The sequence below is a fragment of the Dama dama genome, chromosome 27 (genome assembly GCF_033118175.1).
Source record: "Dama dama isolate Ldn47 chromosome 27, ASM3311817v1, whole genome shotgun sequence".
NCBI classification, from domain to species: domain Eukaryota; kingdom Metazoa; phylum Chordata; class Mammalia; order Artiodactyla; family Cervidae; genus Dama; species Dama dama.
The window spans coordinates 5377348-5391227 of NC_083707.1; the positions used below are offsets into that span (position 1 = coordinate 5377348).

General features: G+C 45.0%; 1 long non-coding RNA gene across 1 annotated transcript; it reads left to right on the forward strand.

Annotated features, from left to right (window-relative positions):
* Positions 1-6495: 6495 nt before the first annotated feature.
* Positions 6496-12244, forward strand: LOC133047688 (uncharacterized). Its single transcript, XR_009690814.1, has 3 exons — positions 6496-6588; positions 10682-10753; positions 11592-12244. It is a non-coding gene; the product is annotated as an uncharacterized LOC133047688 (long non-coding RNA).
* The last annotated feature ends 1636 nt before the right edge of the window (positions 12245-13880 follow it).

Here is a 13880-nt window from a genome sequence, read left to right on the forward strand (position 1 = left end):
AGGGGTCTATGTCGCCTGCATTGTCAGGCAGATTCTTTACTACTAGCGCCACCTGGGATACACAATGTACCAATAAGATATCATGAAAAGAATAGAGTCTGCAAGACCTTACCCCACCAGAGGGCTTAGTTTTATGTTATATTGGTCTTCTGTTGCTGCGGAAAGAATGGCCTCAAATGCAGCAGCTTAAATAGCACCACTTGTGGCTCACCCTCCTGTCGGGTGGAGGACCGAGGGACTCTGCTGACTGCTCTGCTCTGGTCTCACAAGCCCACAGCTAAGGCGTTAGCTGGGCTGGATCCTCATCTGGAGCCTCTGGGGCAGATGCTTCTTCTAAACGCCCCAGTTTTCGGAGGAGTCCAGCTTCTTCTGGCCGTAGCACTGGGGCCTGTTTCCTGGCCGGCTCTCGGCCAGGGCCCGGGTCTGCTGCTGGAGACCACCCGCATCTCCTCCTGTGCTGCCGCCTCCATCGACAACGCTGGTGATGGTACGTTGAGTCCTTCTCCAGCTTCAGATCTTTGCATTCTCCCTCTCCTCCAGCAGGAGAAGACACCCTGATCTTAAAGGACTACTTGACGGGACCTGCCCACTCTGGTCACCTCACAGCCACACTCACAGCAGTGCTCAGAGGAGGGTTTGAATAAGCAGGGGGTTGGGGACCGTTGGGAGCATCTTCAGAAGGCTTTCTGCCACATAGGCTAACTGCCTTCTATTTGAATTTCACTCGGTAATAATAGCTAACGCACAGTGCTTACAGCGTGCAGTAATCTCTTGAGCTGAGTACTGGCTTTCTCATTAGGCTGATGGGGAAACCATGGTGTGGTCAAGGCCGGTTACCATGACTCAGATTGTATGGTGGTGCATCAGGGGCAGTCTGGTCCTGGTGTCCAACCTAACCACCACCCCAGGCTCCTTTCCATCGAGCTCTAGGAACAGATTCAAGAACCAACACCAAGAGGGGTCCCCCCATGCCCCAATCAGCAATTCTTTAAACCGTATTCTCTCAAAACCCCATTTCCGTCTGGACGGGGCCATAAAATAAGCAAAAATGTGGAGAGATTTTAGTAGTGAATTGGATTGTTTAATTCTAATTGAAAAAAGTAGCACAGACTAGAACAGACTCAACAGACAAATGATGAGCTGCTCTTCCTGACTTTTTTAGTGCAACACTTAGAATGGAAAATTGATAGATAGACAGATAGACAGATAGTCACTCAGTTGTGTCCGACTCTCTGTGACCTGCCAGGCTCCTCTGTCCATGATTTCCTTGGCAAGAATACTGGAGTGGCTGGCCACTTCCTTCACCAGGGGGTCTTCTCAATTCAGGGATCAAACCTGCATCTGCTGCTTTGGCAGGTAGATTCTTTACCACTGAGCCACAATGGAAACATTGACAGACTTTATTTTCTTGGGCTCCAAAGTCACTGCAGATGGTGACTGCAGCCATGAAATTAAAAGATGCTTGCTCCCTGGAAGAAAACCTATGACCATCCTAGATAGCATATTAAAAAGCAGAGAATTCATTTGAATCAGTTCTAGTGAGATGGATGAAACTGGAGCCCATTATACAGAGTGAAGTAAGCCAGAAAGATAAAGACCAATACAATATACTAACGCATATATATGGAATTTAGAAAGATGGTAACAATAACCTTATATGCAAAATAGAAAAAGAGACACAGATGTACAGAACAGAATTTTGGACTCTGTGGGAGAAGGCGAGGGTGGGATGTTTCGAGAGAACAGCATCAAAACATGTATATTATCTAGGGTGAAACAGATCACCAGCCCAGGCTGGATGCATGAGACAAGTGCTCGGGCCTGGTGCACTGGGAAGACCCAGAGGAATCGGGTGGAGAGGGAGGTGGGAGGGGGGATCGGGACGGGGAATACATGTAAATCCATGGCTGATTCATGTCAATGTATGACAAAAACCACCACAATATTGTAAAGTAATTATCCTCCAACTAATAAAAATAAATGGGGGAAAAAAAAAAGCAGAGACACTGAGTTGCTGACAAAGGTCTGTCTAGTCAAAGCTATGGTTTTTCCAGTAGTCCTGTGTGGATGTGAGAGTTGGACCGTAAAGAAGGCTGAACAGCAAAGAATTCATGCTTTTGAACTGTGGTGTTGGAGAAGACTCTTGAGAGTCCCTTAGACTGCAAGGAGATCAAGCCAGTCAATCCTAAAGGAAATCAGTCCTGAATAGTCATTGGAAGGACTGATGCTGAAGCTGAAGCTCCAATACTTTGGCCACCTGATGGGAACAACTGACTTATTGGAAAAGACTCTGATGTTGGGAAAGATTGAAAGCAGGAGGAGAAGGGGACAACAGAGGATGAGATGGCTGGATGGCATCACCAACTTGGACATGAGTTTGAGTAAGCTCTGGGAGTTGGTGATGGACAGTGAGGCCTGGCGTGCTGCAGTCCATGGGGTCAGAAAGAGTCAGACACGACTGAGCGACTGAACAAAACTGAGCTGAGTCACCAGGGAAGGCCCAGATAGATAGATAGATATGATAGATGGGATAGATTTAATAAACATTTTGCTCTTGTATTTTCCTGGGTGACTCTAAGCCATGAACAAACGTCAGTGCCAAGTAGGAGTCGGGCAAAGAGCTCCTGGAGTGTTCTTTTTAGACCGAGTGTTTGCTGGAGTCCCTCAGACCTTGCTACAGCAAATCCAGATGGGAACTAGCTCTCACAGAGCATCGTGATGCTTTCCAGAAAGGCATGCTGAAATCCACGAAGCTGATAAAAAAGGGCCACGTTTTCCTCCCCTGTTGGTTAGAAAATAGAAGTGATGCCCGAAGAGCAGGAAAGAATGCCGCCCTAACCCTTTGTCTAAGACGAAGATGCGATGCCAGGCATAGCCAACCCAACAACAAAAACAAACGTGCAGATGAAGCATCTCGAAGTGAAATTTGTGCTCTCCAGGTACTACTCTGGTTGGATTTTGCTGTTTCATTAACTGTGCTGCTTTAAACACTAAGCTGATATTGTGATAATCTTCCAGAAATAGCATCTTGGAGGCGTTCAGAATCACTGGAATACACAAGGTATGGTGCTGTCACACATTATTTATGCATTGAGGATGTTCATGCAAAGAGTTATTTATAGAAAGATTGGATTTGTGAACAAAGAAAGTTCTAATAAAATCCTCACTTTTTGCCATGCTGTAGCTGATGGTCAATGGACACTCTCATTTTTAATCACATCTATTTTTATCAGGCTTCTGTTGCTTTTGTTTGCCTTTGACTGAACCTAGAAACTCGACAACTTGTGACTTAATAAAATAGGTTTTGAAAAAAGACTTAAATCCATTTTTTTCTTCCCTTTTTAAAGTTCTAGGACATTGGAAAATGTGCTTATAAAAATGATCATTTGGCTTGGAATTTTGGTCTATTCCTACTAAAAAAGTGAATTAATCTTAATAATTGCGAAGAAATCATATATGGAATAGTCCTCGGAAGGGTAATTACTCAAGTACAGTGGTTTTCATTAAAAAGTTAACATTTATCTTATTACAGTAATTACCTTATTGCAGTAAATTGGCAACATTTTCCTATTCTTTCAATGAGATAGCTCCGTAAGATGAGTTCACGCAATAAGATGTGTTTGAACTTATTAATGAGAATCATATGCATTATTTTTTAACTTGGTTTTGAAAAGGCAAAAACACTTTATTTTCCTGTATAAAATGGCATTAAGTTAGAAAACTGTCATTAGATATTATCTCTCTATCTTTTAAAGGGCTCTGTTTTGAGACATGACCATACTACTTGTATTTGTTATCAAGTGAAATATTCCCTGTTCTTCTCAACTATCTATTTTAGGAATGAAAACAATCAAATTCAATGAAGCCATCTCCAAAGGCTTACTGAATTTTAAGGATTCTTGGAGAATGTCTGATTCAACAGTGCCTGTTTTTAGGACAAGATATACAAAACGCAAAGATGTTAATGCAGTTCAAAATTATGTGGTGAGAGAAGGAAGGAGTTGGCACTGGAATCCGTGTCTCCTGACTCTCAGTGTTACTAGTGTGTGTGTGCGTATATGTGTGTGTGTCTGCGCACATGTGTACTGGTGTGTAATATCCCTATGCTTGTGGCTAAAATGACCACATGGATCTGCAAGTCCTTTGATTTCCAGCCTTAAACAGCTTCTAAAAAGCCACAGTGCATTTTAACAGTGTTCCCTTGTCTTATACACCATGTGACACCTTTGTCCAAAGGCAGCTCTTCATTCCTGCTTATTCCGGCTCCTCTGTACCCCATGTTTCTACCACTGGGTCAGTGCTTTAGGTCGTGTGTGAATGTATCTTGCTATGAAAGACCTTCGGGCTTTCCTGATGGCACTGGTGGTGGAGAATCCGCCTGCCAGTGCAGGAGATATAAGAGATGTGGGTTCAATCCCTAGGTCAGGAAGATTCCCTAGAGGAGGCAACCCACTGCAGTATTCCTGTCTGGAAAATCCTAAGGACAAAGGAATATGGTGGGCTACATTCCATAGGGTCACAAAGAGTCAGACACCACTGAACAATTAAACACATACATACTCTTAGTCAAGGTGGTCCATCTGGTCTACCTGCTCAGCTCCTCCTCGTGGGGAAGTAGAAAGCCATCTTCCCAGGCATATGCTCTTATCAGGCTCCTTCTCTCCTGTTGGGGTGGGGGTGGGGGGTCCTGCTCTCCTCTCAGCTCAGCCAGCACATAAAGCAGGCATGTCTGCCTCCAGCTACCCAGAGTCATCACACTTCGATGCTGCAATGAGGCGCAACCTCAAACTCAGCGCTGCTCAGGGCTTACCCAAAGCCTGGTGGTGAACGGGAACCTGGAGAGCCTCCCAACCCACCTCCTCGGTACTTAGAAATCTGCTTCGGACTAACCGAACCAGAGAGGACCTTTGTACTCAGACTACCTTTTCTCTTGCCCTGCAGAACTGCTGGAGTAAATTACCCGTCAACATTTTGTCTCCAGATTGCTCTCAGCGATGTTCCGAGCCGTGGCCCCATGGAGGGTTGGCCATTGAGGCTGCTGTTTCCTGTGTTATGTGGTGTCCTCATCATGTGGACTTGTGAACGAATTCTCACCGGCTGTAGGGGTAGGGATGATTATGCATCCCCTAAGCAAACATTTTTTAACTTTATAGACGTAATGAATCATGTAAATTGTGTCTTTTCTCTCCTCGTATCGGCTGTCAGGACACTCACGGCCACAGTGGCACCCTCCCTGACAGGTACAGGCTGTGCACTAATTCATTCCATTACGAACTTGACTCCTTATTTTCCCTTCCCTGAAACATCCTCACTTACTTCTTTGCTGTCATTCTGTCGCATTGTTTATATTCCTCTAAGTTGGCTTAAATTACTTTTAGAAGAAGGCAGAGAATAAAATAAATAAACATGCAGATAAATCCCTACCCGTGTGTTAAATATGTAGGACATCCAAGTTGTGGAGAAAACCACTTAATAAACCATCTAGACATCTGGAGAAATAGTGGAGAAACAGTAACCAGAGTATGACCTATTGCCTCCCTGAGTGGCGTCTTAGGTCTGGGAGCTGCTGAGCGGAGACACCGTGTTCCGTGCTACCAGAAGCCTGCCGGTTTGGAAAGGCTGGAAGAGGTGCTCAAAAATGGTGTATCTATTTTGTGTTTTCAATGAAACAGCAGACATCAGCTGACTCATTAGGGTCTGGGAAAGTGTAGCATGAGGTGGTTGTGGAAACTGTGTAAAAGTAGCTGATTTCTGTAGATGAGTGGGGAGAAAACAACCTCCCCGCCCTTGGTCCACAGCAGAGCCTGAGCTTCTTATTCAGAGGAATAGCTGCGTAAACCCAGGGACCGAAGGGGCCTCGTCTCCTTTACCTTCAGTGGAGCTGATGAAAGTCAGGTCAGTGTGGGCAGCGCTCAGCTGTCCCCAGGCCGCTGCGCACGGATGGTACCTGCAGCCCGTGTGACCCATCCCATAACGTGCAGGAGAGAAGAAATCCTCTTTTGAGGATTTACTATCTACACTGGCCAGGGCCATGTATCTTCATGATCACTTTATACATTTGCTATTATTATTTTCATACATTAGATATGATCTATGTTCTGAGCACTGTACGAAATAATAAGAGTTAGGCATAGGCTCTGCCTGGCTTATTCAGACTGAATTTGATAGACAGATAAGATCCAGAGATGAGTATATGATGGAAACACATTTTACCGTATTTGCAAACTGATGAAGTTATTCTGGGGGGTAATGTTCTTTTACATTTTCAAGAAGGCGGGGAGAGGGAGGCCAACACTGTTTTCACACTACAATTCATTTTCATGAGGAGCAGCACTCAAATAGAAATGCAAAACTTGCAGGGAGTGGGGAGGGAAGACAGGGCAGGGTGCCTTCTGTGAAGCCAGAGTTCAATCAGTTAAGAGAGGATTATTCAAATCGGGGTTACCCATGCTTCTCACATCTTATGTTTGCCTGTTCCTCTTCTTGCCTTCCCAGCTGGTAGTCAATTCTGTGCATCCGTTCCTCAAACAAGGTAACAGCAGCCACCCAGCTACCGGGAAGGCAAAGAAAACCAAGCTCAAGTCCAAGGTAAACTGCCTCTGGGGGCCCCGAGAACGTCTTTGCCCCACAGTCTCTCTGAGGGATCACAGGTTCAGGGGACCCTCTCTGTCTTGCTCTCAACTGGACACACTATGATGATTTACCCTGCATAAAGGGGAGAGGGAGAGTTTAGGAAGACCACACATAGGGTGAGACACTTAAGCCCATGGACCCTTGAGGTTGATGGCTGGAAGAAATGCATTAGGTGCTATTGCTCAACCCAGCCCTCCCTCCACCCCATACTCTTACTCATCACACATATTAGGAAGGACAGAACAGCATAGGGGCCCAGAAAGCTCTTTCTTTCTCTAAAGGAGATGTAGTTGATATATGGACTTCCCCAGTGGCTCAGCGGTAAAGAATCCGCCTGCAATGCAGGAGATGCAGGAGACACAGGTTCGATCCCTGGGTCGGGAAGATCCCCTGGAGGAGGGCACAGCAACCCGCTCCAGTGTTCTTGCCTGGAGGATCCCCTGGACTGAGGAGCCTGGCCTTGCTATGGTCCATAGGGCCACAAAGAGTTGGACACATCTGAAGCGACTGATCACACACACACAGTTGATATATAACACTGTGTAAACTCAAGGTCAAGAGACCAAAAGTGTGAGTGAGGGTGCGGAGAAGAGGGAGCCCTTGGACACGGCTGGTGGGAGTGTGAATGGACACAGTCACGATGGGAAAAGAGCGCAGGTTCCTCAAGACCCTGAAAACGGGGTTGCCTTACGACCCAGTGGTCCCCTTCTGGGTGCACGTCTAAAGGAAACTAGAGCGAAACAAGATGTCAGATACACCACGCCTCATCCTTAAAGAACAACTGTCTACTTCACCTGCCACTGCTATTATTAACTTAGATCTTTTTCTTGGGTGTCCGGCCCTTGGAGGAGTTAAAAATCTGCTGCAATAAAGGTAGACTAACGTATCTAAACTTGAGATGTCCTTAAATCCTGCGTTTCCTCTCTGTCCCTGAAGCACATGATCAGAACAACAACCTGGCATATCCCTCTGAACCCTAGATCAACACACTTTCACCCTTGAGCCTCTGATACGCTGGAAATTTAGAAAGAGGAACACGGGATTCTGTGGTGTCTCTCACACTGTAAATAAGTGAGAAAGGATCTCTGTCAATTGCAGTAAAATTGCACATATTCAGGACACAGACTGATTGAGACTTCAGAACAGGAGATGCAATATGAGGAGTCCTGTTCTGAAGAATTGAGACAAGAGTGAATAGTGCTTCGAAAGGCGTTTCCAAATAAACCCATGGCTTTGAAGCTTAGTGTCGTTGCCTTACTTCTGGTAAGTGTGGGGGGAAATGTTCCAGGCTGCTGGGAGTTTAGAACTAGTCTGGAAGATCGATGGATTGTGGTCTAACTCACATTCCTTTCCAAGCAAGGAAAGAGGTATTTTTAGAAAGCCACCTGACCTCGAATCTGTTTCCATTAAATGCCAATGCTTCCATATTACCAGTGAGAGCTTAATAGAGATGATGGGACATTGTGTCATGTCATGCGGGCCCCAGAAAACCCTCTTATTTCTTTTGTGTTAGGAAAGAAACATTTCTAAAGAAAAGAAGTGTTCTCTTTATAGCATCAGTTACAAACAGTCCCAAAGACCTGCCTCTCCAACATCTTTCTATCTCTGTTTCTTTAACCACTTTGTTCTTTCTGATACAATCTATTTGACTCTCAACATTTCAGTTTACAAAGAAACATGAATCATCAGGGGGATGGAAGAATCAAAATAACTTTTTTTCATTCCTTACATGCCTATCAAGATTGCTTTAGAGCAAATGTAGCCCTGGGATATGGTTTGAGCAGGCAAGGGAAGTTAAGAGTGATGATTTATTTTTCATGAACTGGGTGATTTATTTGGGCATTTTATCTTCTCCTATCTGCTTCTTCATCTGCTAAATATTTTTTTTTCTTCAAAAACAGAGTGTAAGTGAAAAATACAGCACATTATTACCCTAATATGCCTCATCAATAAAGTTAAAATATATGCTGCAAGTTAGAAACGTTTGGAGATGGATGTAATGAATGCCGACTGTGGAAGTTTGTAATTTTGGGGAATGGTCAGTGCCAGCTTTGGGAAAGAGTGCTCAGCACTTGAGTTTATATTCCTCCTGCTTGTTCTGCGGCATTTCCACCTGTCTCTCTGCATCTCTTCTCAGGAGGACACTAGACATGTTGGATTAGGCCCACGCTACCGTAAACTTGATTTTATCTACAAAGATCCTGTTGCCAAATAATGGACATGCATTTGGGACATTGTTCAACCCAGCATGGCTAGTCCCACTCTGCTTCCAAGGTTGCTTCTCTCTCCAGTAACCAGCTCTAGTGCGTTCTTGGCCTTCCCAGGACCGTGAGCATCCTGGGCCTGCGCTCTCAGGACACCAGGGCATCAGACGGCTCTTTGCTCTGCCTCTGCTGAAAAGGTCTGAGCACTCGGGGAACTTAGCATAAAGAGTCCCCAGGATGTTTGTGGGCCTTCCTGGACACCTTCGCATGGTCAGAGGCCATCTTGCTTGGGACAGGCTCACACAGGACCCAGTGTGGAACTCTCCACGCCTGCGGCTGCGGAATTGCTCTTGGTGATTCTAGAGCCTTCTGAGGCTCTTTTTCCTATGGTGGATCTTTCCAAGCAAGAAGGTCCCTTTTGGTCTGGAAAGCCAACCAGAATCTAGGATAAATTTGAAGAAAGGAGAAGAATGAGTTAAATTAAGGAAACAGGGCAGGGGGCAGGCGAAGAGAACAAAGTCTTTATTTAAGGAAGAACAATACAATTTATGGAATGCAAATTCTGGGAAGGATCCTTTCTGGCTGGACCAGAGACCAGCTATCCTGGTTGCCAGTGCATTGCCTCCACTGACAACATTAGTTGATACAAAAAGAGACACGAAATTACAGTATTTGGAACTGGCCCTCCCCAAACGTCTGGATCCATGACATTCAGCTACACAGAGAAATTTATTTAGCAGAGAGAAAACACTGCAGCTTTCAAAACATCCAAAAATCCAACCCACTGAGGAAAACAGAGATGATGGCTTACTTTGCATAATAGGTTCCAATGATACTTCAATATTTTTAGTAATTCATGCTTCTAAAATTTGATTTTTTTTTTTTTTGCTATCTGGCAGCCTCAGTGAATCCTTGTCATATGACAAATCGAGGGAATTAGGATTCATTAAACATGGTGTTTAATAGAGGGTTACCGTGTAGCTTATCAATAGAGAATGGATGTAAACAGATTAAAATACAATACACTCAAGTCGATGTATTTGATAGTACAGAAGTCTTTCTAGGATCCTGAGGTGTCTATCCTGAGACGATGCTGTGAACAGTGGCCAGAGCTCCACCCGCAACGCTCCCTTTCCGACTGGGTCAGCCTGCAAGAGCAGGTGTGTGGGCCCTCGGGGGAGGGGAGCAGACTAAAGCGCTGGGGCTGGACGTCTGTTGCGACAGAAACGAGCAGCGTCTGTCCAGGGCTGTTTGTGCAGACACTTGCAGGCATCAGCCTCTAATGCTCTCAGTGACCTTCAGGAGTAAATATTATTATCGTCCCTATTTTTATCCCTGAGGTGGCAGCAGCAGAGGAATTGTGAGTAACGCAACCCCAGGCCCCGGGCTGAGCTGCGGGCTTGCGGCTGACCCAGTGCTACCTCACCGTGGTCCTCACCGTGGTCCTCAAGGCCACCCTGCCTGTCCCGCCCACCCTGAGAGCCTCAGCTTGACCCTCGGTGCGACCCCAGAGTCTCCCCAGCTCCTGCCTCTGCACCTCCGTTCCTTCCTCCGTGTTGCAAACCCTTATTTTCCTAAAGTCGGAAGAGCCATCCCGCCAGCTAATGACACCGACTGATGTCAGCATGGTTGAGGGCACGCGTGGACTGGCGAGTTACCGTCTGACTGCTGTCCCTCAGAAGCCAGGCCCTTCTCATCCTCTGATGGACCACTCTGCCAACGGCGGGGCCGGACATGGAGATGTCGCTTGATAAATATCCAGGGGATGGGTGTGGAAAAAATGAACAAAAGAAAAAATTCACCTTCCCCTCAAGAATCTAACATTTTATATTAAAATGTGACAGGGGCACAGACGATCCTTCTCATGTCCGTTGAAGACGGGGCCGTGCAGAGCCTGGTGGCCGGCACTGTGACAGGTGAGATGGGAGAAGAGTGTCCAGGAGGAGACGCACCTTCCAGAAAGGAACAGACGCTGGGACCTCAGACTCCGGTGGTGGTGTGGGGGAGGAATCTGGCCCAGTAGCCCCCGGGAACCCCAGGGAAGCTGGTCAGTGGGAGCAGGGTCCAGCCGGGAGCAGAGAGGACCAGAGCAGTGAAGAAGGCAGGTGCATGGCCCTGCAGAGGGGCCCTGGTGGATGAAGAAATGGTCTCAGACAATGTTCTGAGGCTGGCATGCTGCTTCCAGAGCTGCTATTGGGCTTGGAGCCTAGTAACCAGCAGAGGTGAAAGAACAAAGGTGGTTGTTGTTTGGTCATTAAGTCGTGTCTGACTTTTTGCGACCTCATGGACTGAGCCTGCCAGGCTTCTGTGCCCATGAGATTTCCCAGGCAAGAACACCAGAGTGGGTTGCCATGTCCTCCTCCAGGGGATCTTCCTGACCCAGGGACCGAACCGGCATCTACCTGCTTGACAAGCAGATTCTTTGCCACTGAGCCACCGTGGAAGTCCCAGAAGGACAAAGGTAGTGTTCTAGAACTCCAGCCTAGAGACGCAGTTCTTTAACTTAAGTTGGTTAGTAGTTGTCCTCACGGGTAGGTCCAGTGGCTCCCTTGAAGTCCAGGGATTATTTTGCCTCCCCAGGGAGGAGGGGGAACACACTTGTCCCCCATGTCTGCTGTTGTTCTGTTGTACATACTCAGCCAAAAGATTTACTGCAGCTTCCAAAGAAGAACCAGAATTCTCTCTTGCCTTGAGGATCTAATGCAAAACTATTTTTTTCCTGCAAAATCCATTTTTAAATTTCCTTTTTTACAGAATCGTTTGAAGTGATGGAAAATTTGGTGATGCATTCTCCCCAGGGACTCAAGCACTGTATTTTTGAGGCTGAAAAAGAAGAAGCTCTCGACAACGACCAGCACATTTCAACCATGGAAAGTATCTAATAAGCATGGACTGAAGATGTTTTTCATAATATTTTCATCTTTATTGTGAATGACAGTGATAGCATGTCCAAAGAAAGTGTGAAAGCAGAGGAATGTCAGGGGAAGTCTTTTTTGTCAGTGGCAGTGTCTCCTGCACTTGCCTTAGACCTGTTATGATGTCAATGCAAATGCAAGTGCCATTACAATGTCAATGTGAGATTTCTCCCCTTGCTTTTGTCAGTTTCAATTAGATGCTTGATGTTACCATAATGCAGTTTCTTCCCCTCCCCCACACTTAATGTACTTAAATTCTGAAAGTTACCACTTTTAAGAACCGTGCTCTATTTCTTAATGGCACTCCACAATGAACCCGTATTAAAAAGTAATACATTTTCCATACAGAAAGGAATATAAAGTAAGTTCCATAAAAGTACAACACACTTACATTTTAAAGTATATAACATTAAATATATTAAAAGCACATTGTGTCACACCATATATATTAAATACCTTGAAAAAAGCCGGCTTTGCAATTTATTTTAAGTACATGAGAACTGCATTTAATAAAATGTTTAAAATATAATTTATTACGGTAACAATTTATTAATAATGATAACTAAATGCTCTTGAAGAGGTTATTCATGAAAGAACGGTTTGTCAAAAGAAAAGACTTTTTCCATTCTAAAGATAAGGGCAATAGTCAGAAAGGCATAAATTCTGCCCTTCTTGGTAATTTAACAATTCTAAAAGAAGCACACACATTAAAATCCTTTCCCATAACTGTTATTTTTAAAGCAGAGACACTGCTGGAATCTGATTCTGTACATAAACTGATCATTTATTCTATCGGGCTCCCCTTCTGCCTGCAAAGAGTGACACTGAGAGCTTCCTGTGCCCCGGATGTAAATACTAGCTCCTGATTTAAGTGATAGTCAGTTTGTGCCGAAGCCAGGGTATAAATATTTTACATATTGTATAACATAAACATCGTTACAGCCCGTCCTCTGGGAGAGCTGGTATGCGTGGGAGATTTGTCAGTGCCTGAAGCTCAAAGCCATGGTAAGAATGTCAGAGATCTGGGATGTGTCACTTTGAGCTTTGCATCCTGTGTATTTATTTCACTCAGGCCGGTCTGCATAAAGTGCCATAAAAGGTACATGCCATACCCAGATGATGATCTGTTCCAGAGAAATGGCAGATCCTGGCCCCAGAGGCAGGCAAATCCCATAGTCTTGAGAGGGGACCCCAAAATGAAAAGACAAAGCAAAGAGGGAAGTGAAGCGTGTATTGACAAATAGTTAAAATTCCCAGATTCTTTTAGGAAACTTAGGTTTAAAACTGAGAGAAATCTTATTATGGTTGTTTTCTCTTGATAGATTGTAACCTGCATCCCAGAACAGAAAAAAAAGGTATCATGTTAACAATAGACCCAGCCTAGCAGAGGTGTGAATAAGACATGGAAAATTCAGTTATGTCAACAGGATTTGGTTTGCAGTATTCTTCTTCTCTACAACTCAATGACTGCAGGCATGAAAGGAGTGCTTGGGAAAAAAAAAATGTAAGAATTGATAAATGAAATAAAATATTTAGGACTGCCTGGTTAGCAATCTGTTTTTGTTTGGGCTGCTACCAAGCTAAGAGGAGTCAGTTTTTCAGAAACACGCAGTGGCTGCATGGCCCTCACGACAGATCATTAATGTTCCAGAATTGCTAAACTGGGGCTCTGAAATTTCAAAAGGTGGAGGTTTGCTTCAGGTGCTATCAACTTCCATAGATGCTGATAAGAGCATCTGTCAACTCAACTCATCTGTTCTTGTCACTCGCAGAGGGACCAAGGACCTTGCTTGCAGCCAAGAGCCTTGCATCTTCATAATGGACGTTCCCTGTGGACCTGGTCAGTTTGAGAACCAGAGAGGATTGCTCAACACAACAAGAATCCAGGAGTGAAACACTGCCAAATGTTTCATCCATGGATCATTTTCTCATTAGTCAGATGTCCATCAGCTGATGACTGGGTGAATAAAATATGGTATTTCCACACAATGGAATGTTATTTGGTAATTAGATGGAACGGTGTATTGACAGCAGCATGAACTTTGAAAGCATTTGTTGTTCAGTCGATAAGTCATGTGTGACTCTGCAATCCCATGGACTGAGGCACGTCCGGGTTTCCTATCCTTCA